Source organism: Mesoplodon bidens, assembly GCF_964165515.1.
Source record: "Mesoplodon bidens genome assembly, chromosome: 12".
NCBI lineage: Eukaryota > Metazoa > Chordata > Mammalia > Artiodactyla > Ziphiidae > Mesoplodon > Mesoplodon bidens.
This window is the reverse complement of record NC_138168.1, coordinates 47966980-47982973: the sequence shown is the minus strand read 5'-3', so window position 1 is coordinate 47982973 and position 15994 is coordinate 47966980.

Genomic DNA, 15994 nt, shown 5'->3' with positions numbered 1-15994 from the left:
CAAGGTCATACAGCTAGAAAGTAGAAGAACAAGCATTCAAACCGAGGGCTCTTTGTGTTCACGATTTGTGTCCTTTCCACTACATGAATTGCCTCTTGGTTCAGACTTCTCTGGGGGAAACAGTAGAATAATTCAGCCGAACAGTGTTTCCAGGCTTCGAGGTACAGAGAGTAATCTTTCCACAGTATGCGCAGTTGGGGTGCTATGGCCGTGGGTAGGTCCATTCTTGGTGAAGGGTTGATTAATTCCTTCGCTGCCCCCCAAGAAGCTCTACACTAGTCCACCCCACCCCAGTGGCACTGGGAAGCAGATGGTGTTGGTGACCTTTCTGTAGTGACACATGCAAGGTAAACACAGACCCTGAGGGGAGACTGGTTGACAGGTAACTCCTCTGTGACTCAGCCCCTTACTCATTACGTAAACTCAGAAGCCCAGACAAGCCCCCAGTCCCCACACGTCATGGCACCAGGAGAGATAACCCAACCTGAATCTGGAATCCCGCCTTCCCGAGAGAAGCACCTGGGAAGCCAATTAGCACAGTACATTCTCAGTGCCTGGCTAAGGCCGCACAGAAGGGAAAATAACCATTCTTCCCTAAGCAGATGGAACCTGAGCCTTTTATTTCACGATACTAATCACCAAGTAAACAGGCTCTTTGGTGCTAGCATCTGTGTGAGGGCTACTTCCCACACCGCCTCCTTCCTCCTGCCTGCTCTCACCGAAGTCTCAGCAGCATCTCTGGGCCACCTTAGCCCTTGGAGCTGCCCTGCTGTCATGGGACCTATGCCATGTTCCACAGAAGCCTGGGCTTAGGGACTTCTATTTCCTCCCCTTGGTGTGCAATATCCAGGAGCTGCTTTGGCAGTGGCAGAGTCTCTTTCAGTGGTCTCCGTAGAATTTTCCTGGATTCTGGAGTTTCCTACCCCTGCTGGTTCATGGTTAATTCGCTGGCAGAACTGACTGCTTGAGAATAACTCTTGGTTTGCTTCAAGTTTCTTCCTTGCCTAATATAGGCCAGTTCATGAAGCAGTTCACACACTCTGGTGCCAGATTTATAAAGTGTGAATTGAATTCTACCCTTGGCCTTCTCTGCCCAACTCCCACGACTTTCCTATTGTAGCTTCTCTTCAAACACAGCCATGTTTCCCTTCTAAAGCCCTAGTACATCCTGCCAGATTAGCAAATGGTAGGGAAAGGATGATTTCTTATGCATTTTCATATGTAGGCTATAAACAGTCCCTGTTCCCTGAGATCTTCCTTACAGCGTTCCTGTGGAACCAGGGTCGTTATCATGCTCCAGGTTTTACAAGAGGAAAAGCAGAGACCGTTCCTTTTTTTCTGCTGCCAAAAACCAAACCAAAACAAAAAAACAAACCCAAAATGAAGTGAATTGGAAATGAAGTCCAAGGAGCAGAGGCCTTCTGTCTTTCAGCTCAACACATGGTGATTTGCTTGATTACACTTCCCTCGGCCCCTCCCTCAAATCTCATAGGTGCAGACTCATTACCCCATTAGGATTTGGCTGGGGAGGCTGAACGGACAATGAGAACAGAGATGAATCTGGGTAGGCTGCCAGAGTTAACAACCTCTTATATGCAATAAAACCAGACAGCATTTCTGATGGACCACATTCTCATTGCATTTGAACAGCCTTGGAAAGCTTCCATGGCTGCTGATTTCAAATAGGAAAACATCCCGTAGGGAAGCAGGGAAAAGATGTGTCCTTCGGGCTCGCCTCTAACATATGTGGGCCCAGTGTAAGTGTCCAAATAGAGGCGCACATGCCATATGCTTAAATACTTAAAAGTTATGATTCAAGCTTGAAAACTCTCAGATAAAACATAAAATATGTTCTACCCTCCCTCCATGATAAACAGTGATAATCTAGAGGCTGGGTTGAAATTTAGAGTTCTCTCACTCCTTGGAGTTTCATTCTGGAACACAATGTCCAGGGAGAGGTGGCCTCTCACCGCCCAACTCAGTGCCCTTGGTCCCAGGTCCAGCCCCTTCTCTTCACATTCTGGCTCCAGACGTCAATGTGTGTGGTCTCTCAAACTCCTGCAGGACCCTCTACCTCATATGTCCAAGTACCAGTGACACTCCCACCATCAGCCCTCCAGGGCCACTCCTTGGCCTAGGGGTGTGCCCAGTTTGCATTCAGGTGCACACACACAGGAAGGAGGCCTCACACAGATCCTGGAAATGACTCTGGTTGATTGTAAAGGGAATTCCAAGATCCTGGGAAATCAAAGCATGGTTGAGGGTATGTGTGTGGGAATAACCCTTTGGCCCCATGGACTCTTCTTCCCATTAAGACAGCTGCTGTTAAAAGCCCAGGCTGGACGTTATAAGATGCAGGGCACAGAGCAGTTGGCCCTCTTGCTTGGATTTATGGATAGTGTGTATAAAGTAGGTCCTTTGTAAGAGGACGTTTCACTTAGAAAATGGATACTTGCTACTGTGCCCACTACAGTACAGCAGTTGGCGATTCATCAGGATAATGTGCTCTTTGCTTCATATGCTGGATTAGAATGAATGTCTAGCTGTGATGGTTCTCAATTATGGATGCATAGTGACACCACTTGGGGAAGATTTCTATGACCCCACGATTGAGATTCTGACTTAATTTGGTTAGTGTAGGGTCCAGGCACAAATATTTTTTGTAATCTTTTTTTTTAAGTTGAAGTATAGTTGATGTATAATATTATATAAATTACAGTGTATAGTATAGTGATTGATAATTTTAAAAGTTATACTCCATTTATAGTTATAAAATATTTACTGTATTCCCTTGTAGCTTATTTTATACAGAGTAGTTTGTACCTCTTAATCTCCTACTTCTCTGTTGTCCTTCCTCCCTCCCTCCCCTGCCCCCACTGGTACTAATTTGTTTGCTCTATCTGAGTCTGCTTCTTTTTTGTTATATTCACTAGTTTGTTGTACTTTTTAGATTCCACATATGTGATATCATACAGTGTTTGTTTTTCTCTGTCTGAATTATTTCAGTTAGCATAATGCCTGCCAAGTCCATCCATGTTGCTGCAAATGGCAAAATTTCATTATTTTTTTATGGCCGAGTAGTATTCCATTGTATAGATTGGGTTGACCAAAACGTTTGTTATCGTTTTTCTGTAAGCTGTGTGGCCAACCCAATATATACCATATCTTCTTTATCCATTTGTCATTTGATGAACACTTAGATTGCTTCCATATCTTGGCTTTTGTGAATAATGCTACTATGAACACTGGGGTGCATGTCTCTTTTCAAATTAGTGTTTTTGTTTTTTTCAGATATGTACCCAGGAGTGGGATTGCTGGGTCATATGGTACTTCTGTTTTTAGTTTTTTGAGGAACCTCCACGCTGTTTTGCATAATGCCTGCGCTAATTTACATTCCCGCCAACAGTGTTCAAGGGTTTCTTTTTCTTTACATCTTGGCCAGCATTTGTTATTTGTGTTCTTTTGATGATAGTCATTCTGACAGGTGTGAGGTGATATCTCATGGCAGTTTTGATTTACATTTCCCTGATGATTAACAATGTTGAGCATCTTTTCATGTGCCTGTCGGCCATTTGCATGTCCTCTTTGGAAAAATGTTTATTCAGTTCTGCTGCCCATTTTTTAATTGGGTTATTTGTTTTTTCGATATTGAGTTGTATGAGCTGTTTCTATATGTTGGATATTAACCCCTCATCAGTCATATCATTTGCAAATATTTTCTCCCATTCAGTAGGTTGTCCTTTAGTCGATGGTTTCCTTTGCTGCTGCAGGCACAAGTATTTTTAAAAAGCTCCTAGGTGGTTTTATGTGCAGTCAGAATTGAGAACCACTGGGTCCAGCCTAATGATTTTGCTTCTCAAACCCCAGGGCATTCGCCCTTGTGCCTAACCCTAAGAACTCAAAACCGTCATGGCTCAGGAGATGTTCATCTCCAGAATAACAGGGTCCCTGTGCTGTAGCCAACAATCAGTTCTGTGCTTGGAGCAGTGAGTAAGACTGGTCTACATAGGTTCTGCTGGTGGTAGGCAGAGCTCTTAACTGATATCTCCATGCCAGATGAAACTGAAAATATTTAACATTTAACAACCACTGCAACAGTCAGTCCAAACAGACTCCAACTGTAGAATACTGGTTGGCCTTACCATCATCTGACAGATTCCTCTAGTTACTCCTCCCAGAAAGCTCTTACAATGGACATTACCGTGTACATTTATCAGGAAGGTGGCGGATCTGGGACCCAAAGTCAGGTCTTTCGACTCCGAATCCTGGGTTCTATGAACTGCAGCAGGCAACTTTTCTGGTTAGCACTTCTGGTTAGCCCAAACTGAGTTCTTTAGCCTGTAACGTTGGCCTAAGCCAGGACACTTGAAGGAAGATATATTACTGGCTTCATATAAAACACTACCTACAAAATGGATCACCTGGTTTAAATCTACACATACACAAAGGAGGGAAACAACAGTTTAGAGCCTCTATTTGAATGACATTTATTTCTGAGCTGAGTAGTTACCTTTTTAATTCTGAAGTTTCTGTGTAAATTCTGACATATACTCAGAGCTGTGCTTACCCTTGACAATTGGTCGCACTCAAGTCTTGCAAATGTGGGATCCACGGTTTTAAGGTTTTAGCTACAACGTGACCCATGTAAGTTTAAGTATCTGATACTTAACACCTTGTTTACTTTAAATTCACCAGACAGAACCGGATCTTTCATGGCCATCTAGTCTACTTCTGTTTCTGGGAAAGTTTGCATTTAAACCATCCCAGAGACAAAACTTCCCCACTTAAAATACAATTTCTTTCTCTGCTCAGCAGGGGAGCCTTCTATTCAAAGCCCAGGTCAAGGCCTATCTTTGAGGCAAAGTAATTCATTGCAAGTCTCTGTCCTCAGCAAGGCAGATTCAGGTTCTGAATGGAATTTTATACAATTTGGGGAGTTCCCTTTATGATAAAGAACACAGAATTAGGCACCAAAGTGAACATTAATTTAGGATGAGAAAATAAATCACATATTGTTTAAAAATATTTCCATGTGTAAGTCTTATCTCTTCAACAAGACTGTAAGCTTCTTGGAGGAAAAGATCATGTCTTATATATTTTTCAATTTCTCCACATACTTTTTCAGTACTAAGCATGTTATAGTTGCCCAATAATTATTTGTGGATTGATTGGCTATCTACCAATTCTTGCAAATCTCTGTAGAGGTTAAAGTGGTAGATTGATCAAGATAGAGGGGATTTAATAAGGGAAGGTTCCTCATGGAGGTGTGCTCAAAACTGATTTTTTTTTTTTTTTTTTGCGGTACGGGGGCCTCTCACTGTTGTGGCCTCTCCCGTTGCGGAGCACAGGCTCCGGACGCACAGGCTCAGTGGCCATGGCTCACGGGCCCTGCCGCTCCACGGCACGTGGGATCTTCCCAGACCGGGGCACGAACCCGTGTCCCCTGCATCGGCAGGCGGACTCTCAACCACTGCGCCACCAGGGAAGCCCCAGTCCTGATGCTTTAAAAAATCGTGTGGATACTTGAACATCTGTCCCAAGTCCAGTGGAATGGTAACAAGCAGTCAGGAGATAAGCACGGCATATTACAGATTACTTAACCTGATCCCACGTAAGCCGAATTCTGCACCACGCCTCTGCTACCAAGGGTTTAGAGGATATCACAGAAAGTCAAGGGCAGTAGGGGAGGAGCATTCTAAACTCAAGGCTTCTTTTATTCAGACACAGGTGACTCACTGCCTTATCACTGTCCTATAGATTGTCCTACTGGACAAGAACCAATTTTATTTCTCAGTTTATTTACCCTCCAGGCTATGTGTTGAGTAATTATTATATGTTACTTCTATCATCTGATAGCCTGGATGTTTCTGATTTTTCCTCTCCCAGTGCACCAATCCCAGTGTGGGTCACATGGTAGGAACTAAGTAAGTATATCTTGATTGATTTTGTCTTTTTAAGAGCTTCATCTCAATAAAACTGGGTCTCCACTATGTCTCCCAATCACTGGTCCATTCCAACTTGTCCAGGACTTCACATTGCTAAATCAATTTTCACTGAAGGAGATTTTCATGTTATTTACTTTCCTGGTAATAAACACATATCTACTACCTTTATTAGTTCAGATGATTAGGAAGCTGATTATTAGAAATCCTTACTTAACTTGAGTTATATTTCACTTCAAACACAGATGAGTAAAGTCCTGCGTAGAGTATAGGTAGCTATTGATTTTATCCATTCCCAGAAGCTTTCTCATCTCTCTTATTGTACAACAGATATTGCAACTCCAGCCGTAGGAATAGGCAGTAACAAGACTGGCCAAATATTCCCCTAGCTAGAAAGTTATAGTTAAAATTTGGGCATATGAACCAAGCAGGGCCAGTCAGACTCTTTCGCTGGTTTTGTTCCATGGGAACTAAAAGAGAAAGGAGTGACCGCTTTCTGTTGGGCTTACTAAACAGAGAGTGGATGTGAATCTGGAACTTCCTTCAGCTATTTTCTGGAGTTACTCAGAGGGAGTCTCCACTGTAACAAAGCATAAGGCAGCTCTTTCAAGAAAAGTAGGGCCAAGAGATGACGGGAGAGCAGGAGGATGGAGGCAAAGGGTCAGACAAATATTGGACATTTATTGACCCCAAGATTTAGTCACACTTAAAGTTAGTGCCTCTCTTGGATTTTCTAGTTACAAGAGTCAATAACTATCCTCCCCCTTTATTTTCTTACTTATTTGTTTGAATTGGTTGTTTGCCACTGACAATCAAACGTTACCTGTGGAATATCCAGGTAGATTATCCAAACCAACTTGGTCAATTTTGGACAAAGTATATTTTATCAGAATTTCTTTCCCTAAAAGAACTTTCCCAATTGAATATAGTAAATCTCCGGATTGAAGAAGTGATCAACTATTGCTCCTATGATTGTTATGAGCATTCAATAAGGCAGTCATATAAAGCTTTTAGCACGTAGCACATGGTTCTAATTGTTTGTTAATTCTCATCATCATCATTTTCATCCTAAGTGTTTACTTAAAGTTTTTGAGATGGGGACTAGGTTGAGAAATTGCCTGGAAGCCAGAAAGTGGTAAATCTATATGCTAGGCAAGAATATTTTACAGGTAGCACTTGGGGTTTAGTCTATATGACTGTAGTTATATGGAGTAGAATGTGCTTCAGAGATTTTTGTTGTTTTTGTTTTAAAAATTCTCCTGTCTTTCTCTTAGTATTCTCAGAGCCTTTCCAAGGCAGTTACATAAGTGCATTTGGGGGGGGAGTTGGCAAGGTTTATTTTTACATGGAAAAACAATATATTACTTTGACTGCATACACGGGGAGACAAGAGATAGCTTACTGATATGGGCTAAGACAACTCCCCAAAAGCAAACAGGATCCTATTCTTTTTCATGAACTGCAGTCCAGATGATAAGATCACTTTAAAAAATAAAATAAAATTTTATGTTACTTCTGAACTAAAGTGAAAATTTTTAAGAAATTTAAAAATTATTTTGAAGAAAACATGAGAATTGCTCATCGAATTAACTAAACAAAAGCTGTTGACATAATATGTTGTAAAGCTTGCGCATCTATCGTCTGACTCATGAGGCAATTAAAAGCAATTCTGGTGAATAAATTGGCTGTAACAGGACAGGAGACTACAGTTATCATAATCTGGGAAAGATTCAGTAAAAAGACAGAAACTGAAAAAATTAAAACTAAGAAAATCAACCATTTTTGCTCCAGAGGATGCAAGTTGAAAACATCTTTGTTTTTTCACCCACCATTTTATTTCTGTTCTCACACCCCACCCTCCTTTACATGAATATTAAGGACTAAGTCTTTAGCAACAGGCTTTGGTTGTGGGTGAGATGGGGGTAAAGGGAAAAGTGTTGTGTATGGCTTTTCATATGTTAATAAGTTGATTCCATGACAACCATTGAAAAAGAAGGGCTGGAAACAAAAGCCACCACCAGAGAGAGGATCAGTGCTCTTTCACGGGCGCTGTAAGAATAACAGCCGAGACTCCCTCCTCTGAAAGGTATCTGATGGCTGCTAGTCAAAGGGCTTTGTTTTAATAGTGCAGAGTCAGTATATAATTAATGCAGAGTTTTATGAGTCCAAATTGCACCCTCAATGATGCTTCCCTTTTAGAAGGTTGTGAATAAGAATCTTTAACCAAGAGGATTTGCTTCCAGGAGGAACCTGGGTTGTTCACAGACTATCAGTTCCTGTGATCATGCACTTCAGTCTTAGGTAAAAAGGTCAAGGGCTTTTATCTCTGAGTATCCGAAGGCGTTTAGAGCTGGGCCACTGGAGAAGTGCGATGGGAAAGGCTTGCTCTCCTCTCCAGGCAGCCTTTGAACGTGGGGCAGCGTTATCCCCAATGACGTGTTGAAAGCGCTGAGGACGCACACAGGAGCGGGCCCTAGGACACCCATGGCATTCCTGGGCTTCCGTGACTAATGACAAGAAATCCCAGCTGGCTGTTTATCCTTCCAGAAACATGAAGTGACATCCTCATGGCAGATTTCGTAATGCCTAGTACAGCTAAGTTTTTACTTTGACTTAAGTAGTCACACATGTCAATTAGCTGTTGTATCAAGTTAGCACAATGCATTCCTTCTACCTAGTTCTAAAGCACTGTAAAGTGCTGCATTCAGGAATAATGCTGACTTTTCTAATTGTCGGTCCAGCCTTGCTTTTCTCTCATGTGTATTACCCAGTCTTTGATTGAATTATATTAAATTCCTCTTATTTGTCCCCTTTAAGTAGTTGCCAAAAACTTGCCCTGAGTAACTTGTGATACAGTGTTTTCTCTGTTTGGATGGACACAAGAGCTTTCATCACAATGGAATGCTTATGGAATTACATATTTCAAAGGACACTAACATGAAAATACAACTTCATTCAGAGTCAGGTCACAGTGATGAATAGTAATGCCAAAATGATTACTAAAAGAATTTGCAATGTGCTTTTAAAGTATTGGCTTTGGTCTTCCCTGTAATTCCTATTTTTTTCTTATAAACTTCATGAACTTATATGAATCTCACTTTCATGCTATTAGTATCTATAGTAGTGTTGTTTCATGAAAAGAAAAGAGATATTGTAGCTCTGATGAACCAGAATTTGAGATCTGACAATATCATTACCAAGATTGTATCAAAAGTATGCCAGTTTACTTAAAATAATCTTATTTCCAAATGCACATTTTATTCAATATCTGCAGTGTGAAGTTTATCATTGTCCAATATTTTGGTAAAAATCATTAAACCACTCATTCATTCAACAAACTTTTAATAAGTGTCTACTGTGGACCGGAACTAGACTGAATTCTACTCACACATAGATGACGGTATTTTTGCTTTTCTTGAAAAATTCATTGTTTAGCAAAATGGATAATTATGTCAATAGATAATTACAGTTTTTTTTATATCTCATCTCTTCTGAAATTAAGATTTGATATGGCTTAAATAATTATATGTGAGAAAAGATAAAAGAGGATGAGTAGGTGAAATAAAATCAAGACAGGAAAAGAAAATAAGATGAAAGTATGGGTACGGTGTGCTCTAGAAGCAGACCAGAAAATCCTGTATTGTTGCCAGAAGTGATCCACAGATTTGACCTTGAATTTTTTAGCAGCCAGTCCAAAGAGTATTGTTTACAAAATTCATGGTATACCTAAGAGCAGAGCCAGCAAAAACTAATGATAAGCCACACTTTTACCTGTATGGAGATATAAGAGAAATCTCCCTACTGGATCTGTGAAAAAGAGTGTATGTATAGTGTCGTGCCGTGGTACATTCTCAACAACATTCCTAAAATAAATGCAATATCATGGCTCTTATAAATACTTTGGGTACTGTTCCTCAGTGCAAAATAAGACAAAGATTCAAAGTGCTTACAATGGCCACACATCTCCTCTAAAGAAAGCAAAGTAGCCATAGTTGACTTGACTACAAGTAACCGCACTCTGTACCATGTAGCCTCCCTTCTAACACACACACACATGCACACACACACACAAACACCCAGAGTAACCCAAACCTCCCAATTACAAACATTATGGCCGCTGCTAATTGGCCTGGGGATGGGAGGGGCACTTGACTCAAGAGGAACAATGTTTACAGACTGGCCAGTGGCCTTACAAGGCCATCTGACAAAAAAGGTTTGTTCAGAAAGGGTGATCGAAGTTGAGAGGAAACAATTGGGTGTTTTCCTTTGGAACACTTGAAGTTAAGAGATACACAGAGGGAGGCAATTATTTGGAAGTGTGAGCAGGAACCAAAGGGCACAGGGAGAAAAGTTAGGTTGCAAAGGCCAAGAGGCAGCTGAGACAATAAATAGGCACAAAGTGAAAGGGACACACAGAGCAAGGGATGAGGTGGTGATTTCCTGTGGAAAGAAATGATGTCATCAGTAAGCTCCTGCTGCTGAGCTGGGGTTGGAGAGCCCATTGCTGGTTCTGCAGTGGTTTCTGAAAGACAGCAGGTTTCCCCGGGGCCTGACTCTACTGTGCTTCTGCTTTTCCTGCAAGACATGGGCTTGCGCTTATTACTGTAGCTAACCTGAGAGAATTGCTGACTTTTGTCATTGTCAGAAGCAGCCAAGTAAGTAGCTCATGGCACAATCTGAAGTGCAACTCAGTACTAGAAATCCTACAAGGAAGTAAACAGTGAAGTGCAAACATGCAGCCTCTCAAGGTCTGGCTTGATCCAAGAAAAAACATATACATATAATGGTGGGAGTCCATGTACTTCAGATAATCTTCCATTAGGGTTACCACTATGATTTGTAAATAAGTTCTTCATAAGAATTAAATGGCAGAATATCTGGGCTTGCACTCTGGAAAGAATGTAGAGTGCACATGTCTCCTGAGTTTATTAAGGGTCAATCTAAATGTTTTGCATCTCAACAAATTGGAGGATAGGGTTGATGTCCTTTCATAGAAATTTTTTAAATGTGGGTACTTTTCCTCTGTTTATAGGTGGGCTGATCCACAGGAGGTGGGTTAGGGCAACATGTTCTAACAAAACAGAACAAACTCCCAGTTCTAAATCTCAAGCATAAAAATAAATGCAAATCTGGAAACCCACAGCTCTGTTGCATAAAACAGGGCTGCAGAGATGTTTATCTACAAACGTTTTAAAGTATGATGGGCAATGCTTGTTCCCCACGGTCATTACAAAATTTCCATTATACCCTCATAGAATATCTTGCCTGATATGGCATTATTAGAAAAAACAAATTGAGTTTTAAAGTTCAGCTGCCTAAGGCAATAGTTTTAGTTTTAGTAATAATATAAATGTCCGCTGTGTATTGGAGTCCTTCCTGGTCATCACAGTGATCGGTATAGGACAGGCATGAATGGAGGACCTGGTAGACATATGAAAGGAACAAATGACTCATCAGAACTGAAGGGGATTGGGATGTGGCACTGACTGTACCTTGACAAATACAGGCCACACAGAGAACCCACAGACTCTGAGCCCCTGATGGTGGAGACCTAGCTGAAAGCCTAGCCTATAGCAGGCTTTCTACGCCTCCCTTCCACTATGCATACGGGAGTAATTGCAATGCTGATGCAATCACATACAGAAGTAGCCAAGGGAGATGAGGGGCTGACGTAGAAGCAGTGTTTAAAAAAAAAAAGCAACACACTTATGATGAAAAAGAGGGGTATCTTGACCAGAGTCATGGAAGATACTGACTGCTGTAGAAAATTCAGGTCGATACAACACTCAGTAATTCTTAACCAAGATAGACATTAAACCATATATGGAAAAATTTCAAAATGCATTTATGTCCAAACCATATCCTAGAGGAATTAAATTCTATAAGAATGGAATCGGACCTCTGTAACTGGGTAATGCTTTCCAAGTCATCCTGATCTGCTTCCTGATTAATAGGATCACAAGACCAACCCTGGGTGAGAAACCAATTCCTAGATGTAAATGTCAGAACCCCTCTGGGATCTTATCTCCACATAAGTTGGAATTTACCTGGCATGTACCTATGCTTAATTTAACTCTTTAGACAACTATATACAGTACATTTCAGAGTAAGGATTAGGCCTTTTTTTTTTTTTTTTTTTTTTTTTTGCGGTACGCGGGCCTCTCACTGTTGTGGCCTCTCCCGTTGCAGAGCACAGGCTCCGGACGCGCAGGCTCAGCGGCCATGGCTCACGGGCCCAGCCGCTCTGCGGCATGTGGGATCTTCCCGGACCGGGGCACGAACCCGTGTCCCCTGCCTCGGCAGGCGGACTCTCAACCACTGCGCCACCAGGGAAGCCCGGATTAGGCTTTTTTTAAGTTCCTAATTCAAAGAACCCATTCAAACGCTAGGCTCATTCTGTTACGTGATGATGTTATTTATCTGTGCCTAGCACAAAATGGGAAAAACAAAAACAACCTGTCGGATTTAATTGATTTTGTGAAGTAAAAGATTCTCAGAAATGATTTGATTATTTTCTCCTTTTTTCCCCCTTAATTTCCCTTTGGTTTGCTAAGCCAAGTCAATTGACTTTCAGAAGTAATTAAGTCTTCTAATTTTAATAGCAAGATGTTGAGGGACAGAGCTTAAGGAAGAGAAAGTTTCCGAATGTTTTTGATATTACTAATGTAGGGAAGATTTCCTATTTTTTTAGAGGATTTACACTAAAAAAGAAATCACCAGAAGGTGCTACTTTTCAATTCCCTGATTAGAGAATTTTCTCATCTGTGTCTCTGCAGTGGATAGACTTTTGGGCTTGATAGCAAGAGAACAATTTGGTTCTTCATGTTGTTGGGCAAATTTCTTATCTTTTAAAAATTCTTGACTGTATCTGCAAAATAGATGGAATTGTATCTACTATATAGAGGATTTTCTAAAATAAGAATTAAATAAACTATTTAAACTACTGCCATCCATAGTCTTTGCCTAACTTTGGAAAGTTGGATAAAAACAGAGCATAGTGAATGAGAAGATTCGACTAACTCATTCTTTTAGTGGGATACTATGAATAGATTTGGTTTTGGTCATTGTGGAATGATCTCCCTCTTGAAATGACTTCTCTCTCCAGTCTAACACGTTTCATGTTTTGAATAAAATGTGGAACTGTGCATTTGAAATCCCAACTATGGGTTTTCCTTTTACTTTGAAATGTCCCTATACATGGAAAGTGGAAGGAAAAAATTGAGGCAGATGCCTGAATAATTCCAGCCAAACCAAAAAGAGACTATAATTGTGTGGATTATTATCTGTGAAAGTGGTCCTTAGCCTAAATTATCTAGATAATTGATACAATTCTGTTCTACTTTGTATACAAATATATCACCTTAGTATTGAAGAAATGTGAGGGATAGTATTCTAGCCAAATTTTAACTTCAAATTATTCTTTCATGAGCTTCCTTGCTTCAGTTCAGTTGTTGAGTAACCTCATGGAGTTGCCTTATTTCTTTTCTGCCATTTGCTATACCCTATTAGAGAAGGAGGTGATATATACTATTTTATGCTGTTTCAAAACAAAAGGTGACTAGTACTTTGAAACTATTTCTTGGGGGACCAAGCTGTTTACACTTCCCTGAGGAGATAAGAATAGGTGATGGGAGGATTTTGAGATCTCAATTTCTGTTTCATGAATCTCAATGTAGTACTCTAAAAAAAAAGGTCAGCTCTAAGGTATATATTAAATATGCAGAGAAATAGAGGTCTACATGGCTTTTCCCAAATGAAAATATTTAAGATTATCTACATAACAACTAAAACGTCAGAATGGAAATGAAAATTGCTATCAAATATTTGGATATTGTGTCTAGAAAATATAAAACATGAGGTATTTTTAAATATTCAGGAATTTGAAACTATTATAGCTAGAGCACCCAAATGTTAGATTAGAGCATCAATATACTTGTTTTGTAGGAGACATCTACCGAAAATGAGGGTATTTCAAGAGAGCAGGTTCTGTGGAAGATTCTAATTAGATATGTTGCGAAGTTTTTGTAAGATGTGGATGCCTAGTATATGAAGGCAGTTGGAAATTCAGAGAAAATGTTTGGTTTATTGGAACAAGTTTTATACTATGACTTACAAAACCTGGGGTTCTCTGTTGGTGAGTGGTGGGACTTTGGAAAAGAGTCTTCTTCTGTGCCTTAGGATTGTCATCTGTGGTGTTGTGGTTGTGAGAGAGGGCTCTGGAGTCCGAATTGAGCCAATGGGAAGAGAGGGGGCCTCGCGTAACTGTCAGCATGTGATTATTGCCACTTCATTTTCCTCCCAACCCCATCATGATAGAACACTTTCTCTTCCAGGTCCACTTATTTAAAGATATTTGTTAGTGCTGAGGACTGTGAGGTCAGGGTGTGGGTCATGAAAAACTCAATGAAAAAAAACCGGAGGCTTCAGGAAAATCAAAACTGTGGGAATACTGACGTAATGAGTTTGGACACACAAACACCTTTTTACACTTACACAAGAGAGTTTCAAAAAGAGGGAAGCTAAAGGAAAAGCTGAAAGGAATAGCTGAAGATTAGGGTAGAATAAAAGAAGAGAAAGGGATAGAACGGAGGAAGGGGAAATGACAAAAAAGAAAGAAAGAAGTAACTATTTATCGTCTACTTCAAAAAGGACTAAGCAAGGAGAGAGCAACTCAGAAGGAAGAAAAACGATAAGAATCCCCCTGCACTTTCTGAAAGGGGAGATGAAAGTAAGAAGATCCATAAAGGCAGCTTCCAAAATGGGGACTCAGAGAACTGAACTGAATAACTTAAAAAAAAAAAAGTATAGTTAATTTACAATGTTGTAAAGGGGAATGGGGCAGAGGGATAAATTAGGAGTTTGGGATTAACATATACACACGACTATATATAAAATAGATAACCAACAAGGACGTACTGTATAGCACAGGGAATTATACTCAGTGTTTTGGAATAACCTATAAGGGAAAAGGATCTGAAAAAAGAATATATTTCTTTTTCACTTTGCTGTACGCCTGAAACTAACTCAAGATTGTAAATCAACTATACTTCAATAACATTTTAAAATGAAGTTGGTAGCTATACTGGTTAGTATCGACTAAACCCGTATAACCAATAGATTCAAATGCTGTGTCTCTACCATAAGTGAAGTTTATTTTTCACTCCATCCAGAATGGATGTTCCTGTGTCCCAGGTTGGGAGGTGGAGGGAGGGCTCTGTTCATGCCGTCTTTCAGGGAACCAGGATGACAGCGAGTCTATCATTTTTAATATGTGCAGTACATGGATGCTCTGGTTATCAACATCCCAGGCAGTGGAAAGGGAAAATATCTCTTGACGTTTTATACTCCAGGCCTGGAAAGAAAAGACATCAATCATTTCTGCATATTTGCCATTGGCTGGAACCTAGTCATGTGGCCCCAGCAGAAAGCAGAGGATCTTGGGAAATGTGGTCTAGCTGAGGAGGAGAATGTACTCTGATAGATGGCTAGCAGTCTCTACCACAGTTGCTGACATTTTAAGCCCACAGATCACACACACACACACACACACACACACACACACACACACACACACACATTTCTAGCTTCCCCCAAAATGGAAAGACGTGAAAATTCTGGTCAGATTCCACATGACAACAATTTGATGGAGCCAAGCAGTAGCTCCCCTTTGGAAGGAGCATCCTATCTTTGGGTTGCTATCATCTTCACCACTTCTATTTTTGTCCCAACCCTGGTCCTACTTCACTTCACCCTGGCATATCAACTCATGCTTGAAAGGATTCTATAGTTAGAGGCCTTCTTAGCCAATGTAATTAGGACCAATATTTGTTTGGTTCATTAAAAAAACATGAAAAAACAACTAAAGCAGGAAATTAGAAAAAAAAAGTTCTTTAGACTTTCTATACTATCCTAAAGCATATTAATTTACTTTTTTTGCTAGATTATAATCTTGCATCAAAGTCTTTTCTTTAAATACATGTTTACTGATAGAACTCAGAGCTATCTTTTTTTCTATAAATCTCACACATAATATCATTCCTATAATGTTCAAC